Raw genomic sequence first — 22043 nt, forward strand, 5'->3', positions numbered from 1 at the left:
ACCAGCAGTTAGCATAATGGCTATGTCACTGGACTCCCACGTAGTTGACCATGGTTCGAGTCCCGGACCCGGTGGCTTAAAAAACTCATGTCGGGCATGTGTGCGTGTGTGCCCAAGATCCTGAGAGGAGAATGGAGGAGAAGGGATTGCGGCGTGACCATCCCCCCTAGGGGGGGATTTCTCACTTTCTGTCTCTATGTCTCTCTCTGTCTGGCGAGTGCACGTGCCCTATAGTGAAAACCTCTCCAAAAAAAAAAAAAAAAGAAAGAAATGGCAAAGAATTGTGACAAAGTTCTTGGTTCTATTTCACATTGGTTTGATATCTGATTCAACTTGAAATCCAATGCAGACAGGGCTGTCTTCTCTCTAAGCATCTGTAAAGCCTTAGCCAGAGGAACAACTATCAGTCTATTTCTGAGCTAACAACTGCTCTTTCTCTTCCGATTTTTCCCACACCATTCTCCACAATATAGGAGTGTTTCCACAGACTGTGAGCCCATCAACACACACTCATGAATCTAGCAACCCTCTCACCTGTGCAGTTCTTATCAAGGGACAAAGCAGAGGAGCCCACCTACCCCAATCCCACTCCAGCATAGATTTTACTGGAGCTGGGTTCTTGAGTGGTGAGATGCATGCCATTGCTCATGACCCAAAGCTGCAGTCATTTGCACTGCCTCCAATGCACTCGTGGATCATTCTTACAGCAGGTGCTTATTCTGGTGCTTCTTCAAATAGGTCTCCTCGGGACCAGCAGTTAGCATAATGGCTATCTCACTGGACTCCCATGTAGTCGACCGCGGTTTGTGTCCTGGAACCGGTGGCTTAAAACTCACGCCGGGCACGTGTGTGTGCGTGCGTGCCCAAGATCCCAAGAGGAGAATGGAGAAGGGATTGCAGTGTGGTCATCCCCCCTGGGGGGTGATTTCTTGCTTTCTGTCTCTCTGTCTCTGTCTGGCGAGTGCACACGCCCTATAGCAAAACCCTCTCCCCTACCCCCCAAAAAATAGGTCTCTTCCTTTATCAGTTATTTGATCCAAGAGAAAAAAGGGAAGGGTGTCATCATAATCAGAAAAAATAATTGTTTGTAATTGTCAAACACAATTTTGAAAACTACTAAAAGAAGTAACCACCAGGTTCTAGCTAGAACATGATTCTATCAACCTACCCTGATCAAAAAGAGAAAAAAATAGAAAGAGGAGAGGAGAGGAGAGGAGAGGAGATGAAAGCCTGGTTCTCCTTTTGTATTTCTCATCTCTGTAAATGTTATCAAATTGTACCAGCCATACATTTCAGAGTGATTCATATTCAATCACCTTGTTTCTTGGGGGTGACTTTTCTGCCAAATCATTTTTTTTTTTTTGAGAGGTTTTTTCGCTATAGGGCGCGTGCGCTCGCCAGACAGACAGAGAGAGACATAGAGACAGAAAGCGAGAAATCACCCCCCAGGGGGGATGGTCACGCCGCAATCCCTTCTCTTCCATTCTCCTCTCGGGATCTTGGGCACGTACGCACACGCGCCCGGCGTGAGTTTTAAGCCACCGGGTCCGGGGACGCGAACCGCGGTCGACTACGTGGGAGTCCAGCAACATAGCCATTATGCTAACTGCTGGTTCCCCCAAATCATCTCTTAAAGCCTTCTGTTCTTTGTTACCTCCTCCACATTCACACTACTCCAAGTTGCCTTCCATTCTTGTCTGAAGTGCCTCAAGAGACTTCTTTCCATATATTCTCTGGTCTACCTCTAATACATTGTTCACACAACAACTAGTAATCTTCGTAAATCTGATCAGATTGTTCTCCTGTTTATAACCCTTTGTCTCCTATGGTTCTTAGAATAAAGATCAAAATGAGACTTACAAATATATCAGGCTCATTCTTAACCTCATCCAGGCTGGATCAAGAACATAAATAGAATTTCACATACTAAATTTCTAAGTAATTCAAGGTTATAAAACAAGTTGAGGGGACCAGCAGGTGGCATGGTGGTTAAGGCACTGGACACTCCCACATGGCCAACCATGGTTTGAGTCCCAGACCTGGTGGCTTGCTTTCTCACTTTCTCTCTCTCTTTCTCTCTGTCGCTCTCTGGCCAAATTAAAATAAACAAATGAATAAATAAAAATAAATAATTAAAAACCAAGTTGATAAACAAAAAATATGTGATACACTCTTTAAAATTTTTTTAAAGAACTATTCATTTAATTTTACTTATAATTATTATTATTCAATTTGACCAGGGAGAGAGAGAGAGAAAACAAATCATCAGGTCTGGGACTGAACGGCAGTCCACCGTGTGGGAGTCCCGTGCCTTAACCACCACACCACCTGCCAGTCCCGAACATGTGATATACTCTTAATGACAAATATATTTTCCATGACTACCTAGAAGGCTAGGTTTGCATTTTAAGTTCACAAACAAGAAGTTTCTGTACTTCTCGTGTTTCAGCTGAGCTGAGAACTTAGCCCCAGCCTTCACTATTTCTTCTCATCCCAGGTTCTATCCAGCAGTGCAGGGACCTTGCATGCACATATGTGTTCAAATCTATCTGCATGTTTCACATTTCTGATGAATGGCTGCCCTTTGGATAAATTCTGAACCCAGGAATATGTACACCAGTAGTTAGGTTCACATTCACATTCAACCCTGAAAGAGGGTTGCACAGGTCTTGAAACAAGCTCAGGGATAATTGGACAAGGAACTCCAGGGTACCCAGAGGATGTTTCTAGAAAGGAGGGTGGTGTGGGTCCAGTGAGTGGCATGATGGTTAAGGCAGCTGGATCCCAGATGGGCCTAACTGCACAGTTTAAGTTCTGGACCTGGCAACTGGAAACATACGCATGGGTATGTGTGCCCCAATCTCAGAAGAGAATGGAGAAGGGATTACAGCATGACTTTCCCCCTCAGGGTGATTTCTCCCCTGTACCTCTCCACCCTCATCTTTCTCTGGAGAGTGCACGTGCCCTATAGCAAATTAGGAAGAGAAAAAAAAAGAAAAAAGAAAGGAGGGTGGTACAGGCTCCAGGTGTGCATGTTCCCTTGACTCTGATTTCCTCACCCAAGAAAGGGTGTGGCTTGGGAAGCACCACGGTGGACCAGGATTATTCTGTGCATTCTCCTGTGCCTTCTGCCTTCTATCCATATTCACCTGTTTTTGGTTCCTTAAATGTTCTATGTTCCTTTCTGATATAGGGCCTCTGTACATGTGGTCCCCTCCTCCAGGCTACTCATCTTCTTCAGGTCTCTGCTGAAGCAGAATTTTGTTTCTTTCCTTCTTTCTTTCTTTGCTTCCTCCCTTTTTTCCTTCCTTCCTTCCCTCCCTCCTTCCTTCCCTCCCTCCCTCTTTCCTTCCTTCCTTTCTTCCTTTCTTTTCTCTCTCTTTCTCTCTCTTTCTGGACAGGGTCCCTTTGGAACTACAGGTAGACACCAACTGGATTGGCTCTTTTTTAGACAGGGTCTCAGTATGTTGCCTGAGCAAGACTTGAATTTGTAACCCTCCTGTCACAGCCTTCTGAGTCACTGGGATTACAAGCACATGCATCTGTGCCTGGCCTTTAGCTTGGACCAGAAAACTAGGGCTTCCCATGTAGTTCCAGCCTGTGCAGCAGAGAGTCTTAGCAAGTGTCATCACAGATAGGCCAGCAGAGTTTCTCTGAAGATGCTTTTTTGATAATCCTTGTACCAGTCAGGTGCCGCTATGATGAAGCTTCATAGAGTCCTATACTTCTTCAAAGCATTTATAACAATTTTAATAGAATAGTTCGTATAGGGGCCAGATGATGGAGTTATGGTTAAGGTAGCTGGATCTCACATACCTACAGTGCCCTTTGAGTCCCAGACCTGATGGTCCAAAATCCCAAAAGGAAAAATAGAAGAGATTACAATGTGACTAACCCCCAATGGGGAACTTTTTTACTTTCCCTCTCTCTCAGTCTCTCTCTGGGTAGGCACATGCAAGCTCTAGAAAAATTAGAGAGAGAAAATTGTTATTATATACCTAGTATTTATATACACCTTTATTATATAACTATTGATAGCTATTTAATACTTTTGTCTCCTGCTAGAATATAAATCTCTGAAAAGGCAGGGACTCTGTCTTGTTCATCATTGTCTTCCCAACACCCATCATGGTCCTTTATATGTAATAGTCATATACAACGTTCGTTAAATGAATTAAAGTGTTATGTATGTCAGTTATTCCATTCCCAGATTCTTCCTGCCTTACATCAGACAGGAAATTCATTTTAGAAATCACAATATACCTTGGTCTTAGCCTCTTGTAGGCACCTGTAGATTCCTTGAGTCTCACTCATTCTAATGAGAGTTCTCATGGACTTTAGTCTCATGGTTCCTTTCCAGTTTTAGATATCTGCTTATGGCACTTATGCATAACAATTATTTATTTAAAAGGATTATACATTTAGCCCTAAGTTAAAAGAATCTTTGAGAAGTAAATATCAGATGCAATTACTTTAATAGCTCTTTAATTATTTATATATCAAGATCAGTGTTTTAATGCCATCTTTTATGGTATTTGTAATAAATTAATGCAGTTATTTTTAGCCTCAAAGGTAAAATCCAAAATGATATTTGTAATTCTATTTATTTATTTATTTATTTATTTAGGGAGAGGTTTTTGCTATAGGGTGTGTGCACTCGCCAGAAAGACAGAGAGAGACAGAGAGACAGAAAGCGAAAAGTCACTCCTTAGGGCAGATGGCCACACAGCAATCCTTTCTCCTCTATTCTCCTCCTGGGATCTTTGGCATGCATGCACACATGCCCGGTGTGAGTTTAAGCCACTGGGTCCGTGACTCGAACCGGTCGACTACATGAGAGTCCAGTGACATAGTCATTATGCTAACTGCTGATCTCAGTATTTTGTTTTAAAAACATTTTAAATTTTTTCTCTGATTGTGATGCAACCAAGTCATAAGGAACTATACTTGGTCTCAAAAATCTATCTTAATAGATTAGAAAGATCAGTCTTTAACTTCTAACTTTCACTTTCTCACGCTGATACTGAGTCTTACAGAACCTAACCTTTACCTCCCTCATGATAAATTGAGCCTAATGTTTAACTATATAGTTAAATTAACGGTAACCTTACTGAGTGTTCACAGATGTTGGGCTATAGAGACAGGGAGGAGAAAGACACCACTAACCACCATCCATATGACTGGCTGAGAAGACTTTATCACCTCAAAATATGCGAAGTCATACCTAGGCCCTCACTGCTTCTAAGCCAGGATCTAAGAGCTGTCTTGACTGACTTCATTTTGTTCTTGCTGCCCTGCTAATCATTGTTTATCTTTAAGCCTCTGGCAGAGAACTGAAATAGGTCATTCTTTCTTGAGTGCCCAGAACAAAAACTGCCCCTTAAGCAGTGATTGTCCCCAATTCTATCAGGTCTCCTTGTGATCCTGCCCAAGGACAATGACCAGGCCTCCTTGTAATTCTGCCTCAAGGCAATGAATAATTTGGTCTTTGCTTCTGCATGTACACTCCCACTGAACCCTCCCTTTATATAATTTTCTATCTTGTTCAGTATGGCGGAGACGCTTATGAACTTTAGTTCACCCTCTTCATAGTGTTGGCCTCACTGAATAAATTCCTTATTCAACTCCTGTTTCTTTGTCAAGTGGCCAGTGGCATAAACCTGGCTTCTGGTTCTTGGAACAAGCATCTCTGCTTGTTCTGGCATCACCGCAATCCCTTCTCCTCCATTCTCCTCTCGGGATCTTGGGCACGCACGCACACGCGCCCGGCGTGAGTTTTAAATAAAACAAGTTGAGGGGACCAGCAGGTGGCATGGTGGTTAAGGCACTGGACACTCCCACATGGCCAACCATGGTTTGAGTCCCAGACCTGGTGGCTTGCTTTCTCACTTTCTCTCTCTCTTTCTCTCTGTCGCTCTCTGGCCAAATTAAAATAAACAAATGAATAAATAAAAATAAATAATTAAAAACCAAGTTGATAAACAAAAAATATGTGATACACTCTTTAAAATTTTTTTAAAGAACTATTCATTTAATTTTACTTATAATTATTATTATTCAATTTGACCAGGGAGAGAGAGAGAGAAAACAAATCATCAGGTCTGGGACTGAACGGCAGTCCACCGTGTGGGAGTCCCGTGCCTTAACCACCACACCACCTGCCAGTCCCGAACATGTGATATACTCTTAATGACAAATATATTTTCCATGACTACCTAGAAGGCTAGGTTTGCATTTTAAGTTCACAAACAAGAAGTTTCTGTACTTCTCGTGTTTCAGCTGAGCTGAGAACTTAGCCCCAGCCTTCACTATTTCTTCTCATCCCAGGTTCTATCCAGCAGTGCAGGGACCTTGCATGCACATATGTGTTCAAATCTATCTGCATGTTTCACATTTCTGATGAATGGCTGCCCTTTGGATAAATTCTGAACCCAGGAATATGTACACCAGTAGTTAGGTTCACATTCACATTCAACCCTGAAAGAGGGTTGCACAGGTCTTGAAACAAGCTCAGGGATAATTGGACAAGGAACTCCAGGGTACCCAGAGGATGTTTCTAGAAAGGAGGGTGGTGTGGGTCCAGTGAGTGGCATGATGGTTAAGGCAGCTGGATCCCAGATGGGCCTAACTGCACAGTTTAAGTTCTGGACCTGGCAACTGGAAACATACGCATGGGTATGTGTGCCCCAATCTCAGAAGAGAATGGAGAAGGGATTACAGCATGACTTTCCCCCTCAGGGTGATTTCTCCCCTGTACCTCTCCACCCTCATCTTTCTCTGGAGAGTGCACGTGCCCTATAGCAAATTAGGAAGAGAAAAAAAAAGAAAAAAGAAAGGAGGGTGGTACAGGCTCCAGGTGTGCATGTTCCCTTGACTCTGATTTCCTCACCCAAGAAAGGGTGTGGCTTGGGAAGCACCACGGTGGACCAGGATTATTCTGTGCATTCTCCTGTGCCTTCTGCCTTCTATCCATATTCACCTGTTTTTGGTTCCTTAAATGTTCTATGTTCCTTTCTGATATAGGGCCTCTGTACATGTGGTCCCCTCCTCCAGGCTACTCATCTTCTTCAGGTCTCTGCTGAAGCAGAATTTTGTTTCTTTCCTTCTTTCTTTCTTTGCTTCCTCCCTTTTTTCCTTCCTTCCTTCCCTCCCTCCTTCCTTCCCTCCCTCCCTCTTTCCTTCCTTCCTTTCTTCCTTTCTTTTCTCTCTCTTTCTCTCTCTTTCTGGACAGGGTCCCTTTGGAACTACAGGTAGACACCAACTGGATTGGCTCTTTTTTAGACAGGGTCTCAGTATGTTGCCTGAGCAAGACTTGAATTTGTAACCCTCCTGTCACAGCCTTCTGAGTCACTGGGATTACAAGCACATGCATCTGTGCCTGGCCTTTAGCTTGGACCAGAAAACTAGGGCTTCCCATGTAGTTCCAGCCTGTGCAGCAGAGAGTCTTAGCAAGTGTCATCACAGATAGGCCAGCAGAGTTTCTCTGAAGATGCTTTTTTGATAATCCTTGTACCAGTCAGGTGCCGCTATGATGAAGCTTCATAGAGTCCTATACTTCTTCAAAGCATTTATAACAATTTTAATAGAATAGTTCGTATAGGGGCCAGATGATGGAGTTATGGTTAAGGTAGCTGGATCTCACATACCTACAGTGCCCTTTGAGTCCCAGACCTGATGGTCCAAAATCCCAAAAGGAAAAATAGAAGAGATTACAATGTGACTAACCCCCAATGGGGAACTTTTTTACTTTCCCTCTCTCTCAGTCTCTCTCTGGGTAGGCACATGCAAGCTCTAGAAAAATTAGAGAGAGAAAATTGTTATTATATACCTAGTATTTATATACACCTTTATTATATAACTATTGATAGCTATTTAATACTTTTGTCTCCTGCTAGAATATAAATCTCTGAAAAGGCAGGGACTCTGTCTTGTTCATCATTGTCTTCCCAACACCCATCATGGTCCTTTATATGTAATAGTCATATACAACGTTCGTTAAATGAATTAAAGTGTTATGTATGTCAGTTATTCCATTCCCAGATTCTTCCTGCCTTACATCAGACAGGAAATTCATTTTAGAAATCACAATATACCTTGGTCTTAGCCTCTTGTAGGCACCTGTAGATTCCTTGAGTCTCACTCATTCTAATGAGAGTTCTCATGGACTTTAGTCTCATGGTTCCTTTCCAGTTTTAGATATCTGCTTATGGCACTTATGCATAACAATTATTTATTTAAAAGGATTATACATTTAGCCCTAAGTTAAAAGAATCTTTGAGAAGTAAATATCAGATGCAATTACTTTAATAGCTCTTTAATTATTTATATATCAAGATCAGTGTTTTAATGCCATCTTTATGGTATTTGTAATAAATTAATGCAGTTATTTTTAGCCTCAAAGGTAAAATCCAAAATGATATTTGTAATTCTATTTATTTATTTATTTATTTATTTAGGGAGAGGTTTTTGCTATAGGGTGTGTGCACTCGCCAGAAAGACAGAGAGAGACAGAGAGACAGAAAGCGAAAAGTCACTCCTTAGGGCAGATGGCCACACAGCAATCCTTTCTCCTCTATTCTCCTCCTGGGATCTTTGGCATGCATGCACACATGCCCGGTGTGAGTTTAAGCCACTGGGTCCGTGACTCGAACCGGTCGACTACATGAGAGTCCAGTGACATAGTCATTATGCTAACTGCTGATCTCAGTATTTTGTTTTAAAAACATTTTAAATTTTTTCTCTGATTGTGATGCAACCAAGTCATAAGGAACTATACTTGGTCTCAAAAATCTATCTTAATAGATTAGAAAGATCAGTCTTTAACTTCTAACTTTCACTTTCTCACGCTGATACTGAGTCTTACAGAACCTAACCTTTACCTCCCTCATGATAAATTGAGCCTAATGTTTAACTATATAGTTAAATTAACGGTAACCTTACTGAGTGTTCACAGATGTTGGGCTATAGAGACAGGGAGGAGAAAGACACCACTAACCACCATCCATATGACTGGCTGAGAAGACTTTATCACCTCAAAATATGCGAAGTCATACCTAGGCCCTCACTGCTTCTAAGCCAGGATCTAAGAGCTGTCTTGACTGACTTCATTTTGTTCTTGCTGCCCTGCTAATCATTGTTTATCTTTAAGCCTCTGGCAGAGAACTGAAATAGGTCATTCTTTCTTGAGTGCCCAGAACAAAAACTGCCCCTTAAGCAGTGATTGTCCCCAATTCTATCAGGTCTCCTTGTGATCCTGCCCAAGGACAATGACCAGGCCTCCTTGTAATTCTGCCTCAAGGCAATGAATAATTTGGTCTTTGCTTCTGCATGTACACTCCCACTGAACCCTCCCTTTATATAATTTTCTATCTTGTTCAGTATGGCGGAGACGCTTATGAACTTTAGTTCACCCTCTTCATAGTGTTGGCCTCACTGAATAAATTCCTTATTCAACTCCTGTTTCTTTGTCAAGTGGCCAGTGGCATAAACCTGGCTTCTGGTTCTTGGAACAAGCATCTCTGCTTGTTCTGGCATCAATAATAGTATATGTTTACTTTAAAAAATTTTTCAAACATGCACAAAAGTATGAAGAGGTAAAGATAGTGTATGATTCTAATATATATATATTTTTTTTTTTGGAGAAGTTTTTTTTTATTTTTTCTGCTATAGGGCACATGCGCTCGCCAGACAGACAGAGAGACACATAGAGACAGAAAGCGAGAAATCACCCCCCAGGGGGGATGGTCACGCCGCAATCCCTTCTCTATTCTCCTCTCGGGATCTTGGGCACGCATGCACACGCGCCCGGCGTGAGTTTTAAGCCACCGGGTCCGGGGCACGAACCGCGGTCGACTATGTGGGAGTCCAGCAACATAGCCATTACGCTAACTGCTGGTTCCCTGATTCTAATATTTTGTGAAAACTACTGTTAACTAATCTGAGTAGTTTCTTCTAGTGTTTTTGTTAGCCATAGCATGTAATTTAATTTCTTAGAAAAAATAAAATTATATACACTCACAGTTATGTATGCTGCTTGTTTTAGTGTAATTTGTGGGTATAAATTAGTACTATCTCTTTGGAGGGCAGTTGAAAATATAGATACAAATTTTAAATTAATAACAAATTAAAAAACCATTCCATATAGCAATTCCATTTATCTTCCAAATATATAAAAGTGAATGTGTAAGACTGTTTTAATAGTTAAAGATTTAAAAACAAAACACAAAATCTAAATATCTTTATAGTACACCAATATAATGAAATATTGTTCAACTGTCAAAAAGAAAGTATTTACAGATAAATAATCTTCAATCTTAGTTGTTAGGAAAAAAAGAAGGTGCAGTACAATGTTAATAGTGTGCTCTCGTCTATGTAAAAAAAAAGGGGGGGAGTACAGTAAAAGGGAGTTTATATATCTTTATGATGAGATCGGCCTAAAATATTTCTGGAATACACCTGGAAATCTATAGAAATGGTTCTTCTGGAAAGGAAGCTGGGGATCTGGGATGTGAGGAAGACTTAGTTCCTTCTGCATATATCCTTTGCAATGTAGGTTTTTTTGTTTGTTTTGTTTTTAATCATGGGCATGTATATTACTTTTTATAATTAGAAAAAAAATTAAAGTTTAAAAAGGGACAAGCTCCATAGTCTAGTTGTTAAGGGAACTGGGTCCCACATGGCCAAATGTGGTTCAAATCTCAGTCCTGGAGGCTTGAAAAACATGTCAGGTACATGTATATTTATGCCCCAAATCCTGACACATTGGTGAAATGAAGACAAGATTGTGGCATGACCATGCCCCATTAGGGGATGCTTTCTCCTTTTCTCTTTCTGTTTGTCTATCTCTTTCTGGCAAGCACATGTGCCCTCTGGCAATTAAAAAATGTTTTAAAAAGGTTCGTAATTATAATATTTCAGAAATACGCAATGTTAATATTTTGATATACTTTTGGGACTAGCAGATGGTATCATGATTATGTCATTGGACTCCCACATGGCTAACCAGGGTTTGAGTCCAGGACCCAGTGGCTTGAAACATGCTGGGCACACGTGCATGTGTGTGTGCCCAAGATCCCAGGAGGAGAATGGAGAAGATTGCAGCGTGGTCATCCCCCGAAGGTTAAGTTCTTACTTTTGCTCTCACTGTCTCTGTCTCGCTCTCTCTGGTAAGCACACACACCTCTAATCCAAAAACTTCTAAAAGAAAACAAAACTAGTTTTTATTTTCCCTGTGTGAGCGTAAGTATATATATGTGAATACATACACAGCCATGTGTATGTGTTGATAAAGAACAGTCCCCAACATAATGTCAAAATTGGTATCAAATTGTTTATACAACCTTATACATTAATGATTACCATTTATCCACTATTATATTGTGTTTTATTTTCCATGTCCATGAGTATTCTCTAAAAACAAATAATATATTGAGGGGGCTATAAAAATTAACATACAAGAGACCAGCAGATGGCGTAATGGTTACTCCCACATAATTGACTGTGGTTCGAGTCCTGGACCTGGCGGCTTAACCTCATGCTGAGCGTATGTGCATGTGTACCCAAGATCCCCCTAGAGGATGATTTCTTGCTTTCTTTCTTTCTCTGTCTTTCCAGCGAGCACATACACCCTATAGCAAAAATCTTTCTCTTAAAAAAAATTAACACACAAACACATATGTGCATGTATGTGCACAAATACACATGTGCATACGTGTGCATAATTGTCACCCTGTTCCTCTTTTCATTCTAGATTCCCCTTACTATCAGTTATTAATGTTCTCTCTCCCCAGGGGAATATGAATGATTTCTCTGACTGATGAAGTAAGAAGAATCACTTTTGAAAAGTTAAACTCTTAGGCTAGCTGGCCACATGGTGGCTAAAGCAGTTAGATTGCCACATGTCCGACTGTGCAGTCTGAGTCCTGGATCTGGTAGCTTGAAAAACATGCCCAGAGCATGTGAATGCATGCCCAAAATCCCACGAGGAGAATGGAGGAGAGTGATTTCTCACTTTCTCTCTCTCTGTTCCCCTGTACATTCAGTAAACTCATGCACCTTCTAGCAAGCCAAAAAAAAAAAGAATAGAAAGGCTAAGCCCTTTACGGGCTTTCTCTGTTTCAGTCTCTCTCTCTCTCCTGGTTTGTCTGTAGAATTCAACAAATTCTCTGTTCCTCTGTTATGAGGTTATGGGGCAGGCCTAAATCCCATGTGCAAGTCTGAGGTTATTTAATTCTGCCTATGACTGGTGATTCGTTTAGCTGTTGGTAAATGTGAGGGAATCATTAGCAAGTTCATTTGCCAACCCAAATCTCTTTCTCTAGCTGGCTGTATCCATGGTAATTTTTATAGTCTTTACTGTGAAAATTTCAAAGATGACCAAAAGAAGAGAGAATAAAAAATGAATGTACACATATTTACTACTCAGTTAAACAAATATCAGGATTTTTACTCAAGCTATTTTTTTTTTTTTCTTTACAGAACAGTTTGACAATTTCCTAAAACATAGCTGCAGGTTTATGGTTCATCACACTGTAAAGAATATGAAAGGATACTTTACTGAAGTAAATTTTGGGTCATTGGAAAGGTTAGGATGCATTTTTTTTTCCTTTTTTTGGCGTGTTTTTTTTTTTTTTTTTTTGCTATAGGGTGCGTGCACTCGCCAGACAGACAGAGAGACAGAGAGATAGAAAGCGAGATATCACCCCCAGGGGGAATGGCCACACCGCAATCCCTTCTCCTCCATTCTCCTCTGGGGATCTTGGGCACACACGCACACGGCGTGAGTTTAAGCCACCAGGTCTGGGACTCGAACCGTGGTCGACTACGTGGGAGTCCAGCGACATAGCCATTACACTAACTGCTGGTCCCAAGTTAGGATGCATTTTTGCAAAGAAAAATACATTATGACTTTCTTGATAACTAACTCAATAACACAAAATATCGATAAACACTGAAAATAATTTATTTTAATGAAATAAATGCCTCAATGTTTTCCCTATTCTCATTCTTTTAATGTATTTTTTTAAGCCTACTAAGGCTTCTTTTTTAAAAGAAAAATATTTATTTTTATTGACATACAGTAATTGTATATCTTTGTGGGATCCATGTTATTTTTGTATATGAGAACACAATGCATAACGATCTCATGTGGATAATTAGCATCCATCATTTCAACCATTGTCATTACTTGGAGAACATTCACAATCCTTTTAGCTACTCTGAGATATAAGATAAAATTATTGTTAACTATAGTTATCCTGCTCTTTAGTGCACTAGAACTTGTTCCTCTTAATTATCTCTAATTCTGTGACCGTTAACAAATATCTTTCTATCTCTACTTCTCACCACACTCCCCAGCTTCTTGTAATCACTCTTCTCTACTTCTAAGAGGTCATCTTTTTTAGTTCCCACATGAGCGAGATCATGTGATATTTCTTTCTGTGCTTGGCTGGTTTCATTTAACACGATATCCTCCAACCTTGCCAATGTCTCAAATGACAAGATTTCATTTTTTTAAAATGTCTGAATAATATTTCATTGTGTGTGTGTATGCAAAAATGCATTATGACTTTTCAGACAACCCAATGTATGTATATCACATTTTCTTTAATCATTTATCTATTAATGGACAATTAGGTTAATTCCATACTTGGCTATTGTGAATAGTGCTGCTAGTGAGGGGCAGATATCTTTAGGACATAATGATTTTCTTTCCTTTGGATATATGCCCGTAGGATTACATGATTATATGGCTGTTCTAATTTTAGTTAAGGAACCTAAAAATTGCTACCCATAACATCTATACTAATTTATATTCCCACCAACAGTGTAAAGAGTTCCCCTTTCTCCCCATCCTTGCCAATATTATTCTTTGTCTTTTTGATAATAGCCATTCCTACTGGGCTGAGACGTTATCTCATTGTGGTTTAACTTGCATCTTGCATTTCTCTGATGATTAGTGATGTTGAGCATGTTTTCATATGCTTGTTGGCTGTTCATATGTCTACTTTTGAGAGCTGCCTATTCGGATTGTTTGCACCTGTGTGTGTCTACACACACATTTTGTTTCTTTGTTTAATTTGCCATAGGGTGCATTGTGCTTGGTAGAAAGAGACACAGAGATAGAAAGTGAGAAAGCCCAGGGAGGATGGCTGTGCCGCAATTCCTTTTCTTCCATTCTCTCTTCAAAAAAGCAAATGGAGGGAGCCAGCAGTTAGCGTAATGGCTATGTCGCTGGACTCCCACGTACTCGACCGCAGTTCGAGTCCCGGAACCGGTGGGTTAAAACTCACACCAGGAGCGTCTGCGTGCGTGCCCAAGATCCCGAGAGGAGAATGGAGGAGAAGGGATTGCGGCGTGACCATCCCCCTTGGGGGGTGATTTCTCGCTTTCTGTCTCTCTGTCTCTCTCTCTGCCTGGCGAGCGCACGTGCCCTACAGCAAAAACCTCTCCAAAGGAAAAAAAAAAAAAGGAAATGGACAAACTGTAGTATAATCATATAATAAACACTATAGCAGTACTAAAAAAGGAATGATTAATACACACAACAAATGAGTGAATCTCAAAATAGCTGAGTAAAGAAAAGACAGGGCCAGCTGGCAGCACACTGGTTAAGGTGGCTGGATCCTATATGACTGCATGGTTTGAGTCTCAGAGGCTTGAAAAACATGCTGGCATGAGTGTGGTATGTACCCAAAAATCCTGAGGAGAATGGAGGAAAGGAATTGCGGTATGGCCATTCTTCTGGGGGATATTTTGTCACTCTCTCTTTCTCTGGTGTGTGCACATGCCCTCCCACAAATTTTTTAAAAAAGAGGAAGGACAAAAAAAAAAGTAATGCATCATTTCATTTATATAAAATTATAAAAAATGCAATTAACCTAAAGTGGCTAAAAGCAGATAGTAGACCAAAAGTAGATTACTGTGATTAGCAGACTGAATTGCTTGGGGATGGGATAAATAAAATACTGGGGAAGAGGAAGATAGTTTACAAAGGGGGATGATTTAACTTTTGGAGATGACAGATATATTCAGTACCTAGATTATGGTGATGGTTCTATGGGTGTACAGTTCATGGGAGCACAGTTTATCAAACTATGTTTTAAATCTGTGGTGTATTATGTTACTAAGGCTGTACTAAACAATGAAATACCAAGTGTCTTCTACATGTAGTAATAGGGACACTCAATGCGTGTCTACCTAGGTGTTATTTATTTATTTATTTTATTTTTTATTTTTTGGAGAGATTTTCACTGTAGGGCGCGTGCGCTCGCCAGACAGACAGAGAGAGACATAGAGACAGAAAGCGAGAAATCACCCCCCAGGGGGGATGGTCACGCCGCAATCCGTTCTCCTCCATTCTCCTCTCGGGATCTTGGGCATGCACGCACACGCGCCCGGCGTGAGTTTTAAGCCACCGGGTCCGGGACACGAACCGCGGTCGACTACGTGGGAGTCCAGCGACATAGCCATTACGCTAACTGCTGGTTCCCTACCTAGGTGTTATTGACAGAAGATATTTATGTTCATTTTTTCATTGATTACTTACATTGACTTAGAAAGAAAAAAAATGTACAATTCTGATGACTTGTCATTAAATTTTCATCCCTAGAAATGTCAAAACACTACTATTAACTAGAAAGTCTATAAGCTTCTAAAAATGGGTAATAGTGGCTGCCTTTAGGGAAACTAAGATGAAAGGGGAAAAGAATAGGCCAATTGGGGGGCTGGCAGGTGACATGGTGGTTAAGGGCACCAGACTCCCCATGGCTGATTATGGTTTGACTAGCGTTTTGACTAGTGGCTTGATTTCTCACTACCCCCACCTCCAGTTTGTCTCTCTTTGGTCAAATTAAAAAAAATAAATAATAAAATAAAAATTAAATCTTTAAGAAAAAAGAATAGGTCAATAACTTATTACTGTTTTAATTGGTCACATGAACATAATATTTAAATAGTTCTTTTAAGAAATAACATGACTATAAAATATATGCAACAAAAGATCTTAGGACATGATTTGAATATGTTTCCATAAAATAATTTGATCCAGAGGTGAGCTACAAGTAATAAAGAAAATTAAAATAAGTACAACATGAAGTTTTTGTGTGTGGTGTGATTTGTTACGATTTGTTTCCTTTAGCATTTCTTTGACCGCAAATGAAGTTTCTGATGGTGGTGATAGGATTAAAGAACTAATCATCTACTGAAAAAAAAAATACACTTCCATCTAATTTATCAATATTAAGGGCAACTAGAATATACTTAACAATGCCTTGAGAGTTCTGAGGGGAAGTAAATTCAAACTCTGTTAAAATGATTTAGAAAAAGGGACATGGTTTAAAATTTCCCAAAACTGAAATTTTATCTTCCATTCTTTCATAAGTAGCTGCTAAGGATGTTCTCTAGCAAAACAGTAAAATAAATAAAGAAAAACATAGATTCTAAAAGAGTAGCTCCAATCTTGAAGCATAGTAACGGGAAATCCTCCATTGTATGGGCAGAGTTAAAGAACAATTAGGTGAAAGAGAGGCAGAGAGGGTCAGAGGTTCATTAGGGACAGGTACCAGGGAGCAAAAGAGTATCTGTAAAATAATAGAAAAAATGGAGAAACTTGATATGATAAATTAGGTAAAATATGAAGAGGGGGAAAGTATTCCAGGAAAAATAAAGCTATACAAGTTTGTGACCTGAATATGAAACACAAATATTTAGGCAATTGATAGTAAGGGAAGAGAATCCATTTGATCCTGATGTTCTGCACATTTCCCTTCAAGTGACTTTCTAATAGTTTTGACAATAATACTGTAGAGAACAAGATGTAACCCTAACATACTTAGCCTATTTAAAGTTGTTTCATTTTACATTGTATTGTTTAAAGTCACAAAGAAAATCAACTAAAGGACTAAAATGAATATAGTTATTAAATATTGGACCAACGAGTGTTAGTGTAGTCTTTGTCTTTCATAGCAGGGAGTCAGATATTGTCAAGTTGATATGAGCATATTTAGAAAGGTTGGATCTCAAACAAACAAAAACATCTAAAAGAAGTTGTCCCTGGGGTGTGGTTCTGGAGGTGGAAAGAATTAGGATGAGTTTCTTGCTTTTCATCCTATGTTTTTGTGTGGTGCATTTGTTATGATTTGTTTCCTTTAGCATTTCTTTGACTCCAAAACTAGAGGCTGAATTTTCTATCTATATGAAAATGTTTTAGATACCTATTCTCTCAAGAATAATTTCCAAAGTAGCCCCTCATTAGACCTCTTGAAATAAGCAATGAGGTAGAAATTCTCAAGACACCAAGAAAGTTGGAGCAAGAAAATGGCTGTTCCATTCATACACTCTCTACCCTAAGTAATATGTAAGAATCCTCAACTCCTACCACACTAGTTTCAGCCTTCAGCCTGTGATTCTCCTCCTCTTCTCCTCCTTATCTGAGCAGTTCTGATCCTCTAGACTGGGGATAGTTTTGCTTGCGACCAGTTTAGATTATGGAAGGGAAGTTATTCTGGGTCTGTCTTAATATTGGAGCAAAACTGCTCATTTTTAGAAGGAACTGCACTTTTAATGTTAAAAAAAAAGAATGGAAAATCGTAGTTTAATCCCATAGGGAGGACACTATGGCACATTACTGCCACCAATGGGCAGCACACCTTAATTGCAAGAGTAGAAAGAAGGGAAAATTTTTGTTTTCTGCAAAGGACTAACAATATAAATAGCAAAAGTCTTGTAACCAAGTGAAAAATGTGAAGGAAGAATACTTGATCTGGGAAAGATTAAGATGAGATAGTGTTCATGAAAAAAGGTTTGTGGAGATGGTAAAAGTGAAGAGAAAGACCTCTCTTTGGTCTAAGTATCTAGTAACTGCACCTAGAATTCTATAAAAGGGAAGGGAAAGGAAATAATAATGAATCAAATGTTATTCAAAAAGACTTTCTGTGAGAGCTGGCTCAATGGCTTGGTGGTTAAGGCAGCTGGATACCACATGGCCAAACACATGCTTCGAGTCCTAGACCTGGTGGCTTGAGAAACAAGTCAGGTGTGTGTGAATGAGTTCTCAAAAATCTTGAAAGGAGGGAGAGATGGAGAAAGAATTGCAGACTGTGCCATGTCCATGCCTCAAGAGGAGTACTTTCTCATTCTCTCTGTCTTTCTGGTAAGCACCTAAGCCCGCTGGCAAAATTAAAGAAAATAAAAAAAAAGAGCCTATGAAAGAAAAATCATCAAAAGAAAAATTGATAGAATGTCTCTTACTTTAACTAAAACCATAAGATCAGTGGAACAACTGAAACCTTTTACATGTTAAAGTTATCTGTAGAGGTAAGAAGACTTTTTATTTTATTTTATTTTTTAAGGTTTTGGCCACAGGGCACATGTGCTCATCAGAGAGGGAAAGTGAGAAATTTCCCCCAGGGGGATGGCCATAGCAATCCCTTTTTCCTCCATTCTCTTGGGATTTTGGAGGCACCAGAAGATTTTTCAAGCTGACTTGTCCTGGAATTGAACAGTAGTTGGCCAGGTAGGAGTTCAGTGCCTTAACTACCAAGCCACTTCCTGGCCCAAGTCAAATTTTTAAAGAAATTGTGCTATCTGGGACCAACAGATGGCATAATGGTTACATCACTGGACTGTCATGTGGTGGATAGCAGTTCAGGTCCCAGACCTGGTGGCTTAAAATTCATGCAGGGTGGATGTGCTTGTATGTCCAAAATCCTTAGAAGAGAATGGAGAAAAAGGGACTACAGTGGGGCCATCCCACTGGGGCTTGATTTCTTGTTTTCTGTCTCTGACTCTCTGGTAAGTGCATGTACCCTATAGAAAAAAATCTCTCTTAAAAAAAGAAAAGAAATTTTTCTACCTACACAGTCACAAACTAGCTCTTTGCATTATAAGGCAAAGTTCTTCATGTTATTGTTTAATAAATATTAATTGTAGATAACATATTTCCATACCCATTATGATTTGGTACATATATGAGGAAAACAAGAAATGCAATAAAAAACTCTAGACAAAACATTATATAAAGTTAAAAAAGATAAACTACAGGAACTCCTGTTCAATGTTCACACATTTCATAGACTGTGGAATACATTTTTTTTATTTATAATATTAAATATCTACTTTTTGACAAGGTTTGCTGAGATTGAGTTCAAATAAAAGTTTAATGGGCATGGGTCTTCTTTTTGATATTTCTTTTTTATAAAGAATTGTTTTATTGAACTTTATATTTATTTATTTATTTAAATCTGACCAGAGAGGGTGAGAGAGCGAGAGAGAGAGAGACAAAGAGAGAGAGAGAGAGAGGAAGCTGCCAGGTCTGGGACTTGAACTGCAGTTGGCCACGTGGGAGTCCAGCGCCCTTAAACATCACGCCACCTGCTGGCCCCTCTTTTTGATATTTCAATCATATTAAAGCTATTAATGAACATTGTGATACTTAAAAATCTTGATGAAGAATTTCATAAAGGCAGAAGTTTCTGGGAAATGTGTAATTCTGTAACAAAGTCAAAATGTGAGATTTCTAAAAGAAGGTGAAGGACTGTTTAGAAGGCTATTATAATTGTTCTGGTGGAAGACAAAAGGAGATAAGAAGGGTGAGGCTTTGATAGCAGAAATAAAAGAAAAAGCAAAGGATGTGACTGGAGATAGGGGACTTGTTGAGAAAGAAATCAAGTCCGGCCCTAGAATTCAGAGCCTAGGGGACTATGTAATTACTACTAATATTAAATGTGAGATCAAAGTAAAGAAAAACTTACATTTCTATAAACTCAGAATTTATTAATTTTTAATTTGCTAGAAGGTACATGCATTAGTTGTACAGAGATATGAGAGGGAAAAAGAGGTATAGTGAGAAAGTACCTCCATGGGGGATGGTCACATTGCAATCCCTTTCCTTCCATCTCTCCTTTTGGGATTTTGGGCATGTACACACATGTCCCTAGTGTTTTTTAAGCCACTGGGTCTGGGACTCAAACCATGTAGCAGGTCATGTGGGATTAATCATCTTAATCATACCACTGGCTGAGAGATAAATTACTTTAAATGTTAAATGTTAAGTTTTGAGCTGAAGTTTATCGGCAAGAAGCTGAAGAGGAAGAGCCGTTTAAAAAAAATCAGGGAGAGACAGTAATTTGGGGAGATTTCCTAAAGTATGAAGAACTAGGGGTTGAAGTATGGGATAGGAGAAAGAGATGCTAGCAAAATAATCCAAAGACCAGAAAGCCAAGTAGGTATAGATCTAGGGAAGTGTCTCGAAGGGACAGGGAAAAGGAAAAGATGGGGACTAGCAAAGGCCATGACTACTTCTTTTGATAAATGTGACAGTGAAAGGAAGGTTGTTGGATAGCGACTTGAGGGAGTATTAATACTGAATTTTTTTTTTTTATTTTATTTCCTAGAGGGTGCATGTACTTGCCAGAGGGAGAAGGAGAAAACAATCTCTCCACACATGTGGCAAGGTCATGTTGTAATCCTTTTCTCCTCCATTTCTCCATTCTGTCAGAATCTTGGGTACATATGTACAGGGCAGCATGTTTTTCAAGGTGCTGGCAATATTTCAAACTGTGTTGTCTACATTGTGGGATCTTGTTCCCTTAACCACCAGGCCATGAGGCTGCCCATTTTTTCTTTTTTTTAAAAAGGATTTTGCTAAAGGGCACATAGAATTGCTGGAGAGAGACAGAGAGGGAAAGTGAGAAATCATGCCCTGGGGTAATGGCCATGCTGTGATCCCATCATCTCCACTCTCCTCTGGAGATCTTGGGCATGCACAAACACTTGCCTGATTTTCAAGCTGTTAGGTCAGGGATTTGAACCATGTTGGAGGGCCGCCCCAATTTTTGAAGAGAATGGAAACTTGAAAACCAGGAAAAAGTCTGAGGCTAAAATTCTGAAGATACAAAACCTTATGAAAGAAGTGATGGAGGAAGCGGGGAGTGATAGCTTATGTAGTAACGGATCAGTTTTAGAGAGAAAGCAGATGGTAAGGATTTTTCAGATCTTGTACAGGAGGTAGTTACTAATAATTCATAGACGGAGAGATCTTCAAACCAGATTTGGAAGCTCACAGCTTTGAACCTAGGAAATCAGGTGAAGTTACCTATTAGTATGGATTGGGACTGGCACCATTCGTAACAAGCAGAGCTGTAACAGAAGCAGTCTTTGCGACCTGGATGGTTGTGACTTCTTCCAACGAAAAGCCATACACCTTGCACCTCCTGGGAGAGAAACAGAAATCGGGGTAAAACCTACTGGAGATTGGCCCTGAAGACTACAAACAAATCACGTGATTCTAAGGTGGTACTGAACCAGAGCTGGCTATAGTGATAATTCAGTCATCAAAGGGGGTGATTATTCAGGAGAGTAAAGATTCACTTTCGCAGTGGAAAGTTGTTACGCAGGTGAAAGGTGGGAGCCCCGGCCCCAGAGGCAGGTGGCGAGTAGGAAGAGACTAGGTTCAACAGCACAGTAATAGTAATGACCTGTTGGGGACTGTTTCCCTTTTGGCACCTAGAAGGCTAGGATTCTCGCGTCCATTTCAAAGCCGCGGAGAGCAGTCCTCGACTGAGCGGAGACACCCAGCTCCGAAGTCGAGCCCCATCTCCCATCCGAGCGGCACTGCCCGCTCACTCACTAGCCGATGCTGCCGCCGGCGCCACGAGCGGCCGCCGCTTCACTCCCGAGGACGCCGCCAGTCGGCCTGGGGCCGGCAGTGTTCCGTCCAGGTCCTCTGCGGCTAAGGGGGTCCCCAACAGTTCTCGAAACCTTTCCCCCTCGCGGCGAAAGCGCCTCGTCAACTACAATCGCTAACAACCCTCAGCTCTGACGCCCCGCTAGCCCGGCCGCCGCCGCCGCTCCCGCAGCGCGCCGCGCGGGCGGTGGGTGTGGGCGGCAGGAGCCGGGAGGGGCCGGAGGGAAACGCCAGCGCCGCGACCCGGGGAGGGGCCTCGGCGAAGACACCGGGGGCGGGATCCTTCCCAGGTCTGAGAAGCTCCAAAAATGGCGGGCGACAACCGCGAGCAGGACGCGCAGGCGCCGCCGAGGCCGGC

At 40.6% G+C, this 22043-nt stretch overlaps 1 pseudogene; it reads right to left on the reverse strand.

The window, feature by feature from the left end:
• The window catches only part of LOC106734213 (ATP synthase subunit beta, mitochondrial pseudogene), a 37908-nt pseudogene extending 16271 nt beyond the window's left edge, over window positions 1-21637 (reverse strand).
• Window positions 21638-22043: the final 406 nt, after the last annotated feature.

Source organism: Tupaia chinensis, unplaced genomic scaffold (genome assembly GCF_000334495.1).
Source record: "Tupaia chinensis unplaced genomic scaffold, TupChi_1.0 Scaffold149831_1, whole genome shotgun sequence".
NCBI lineage: Eukaryota > Metazoa > Chordata > Mammalia > Scandentia > Tupaiidae > Tupaia > Tupaia belangeri.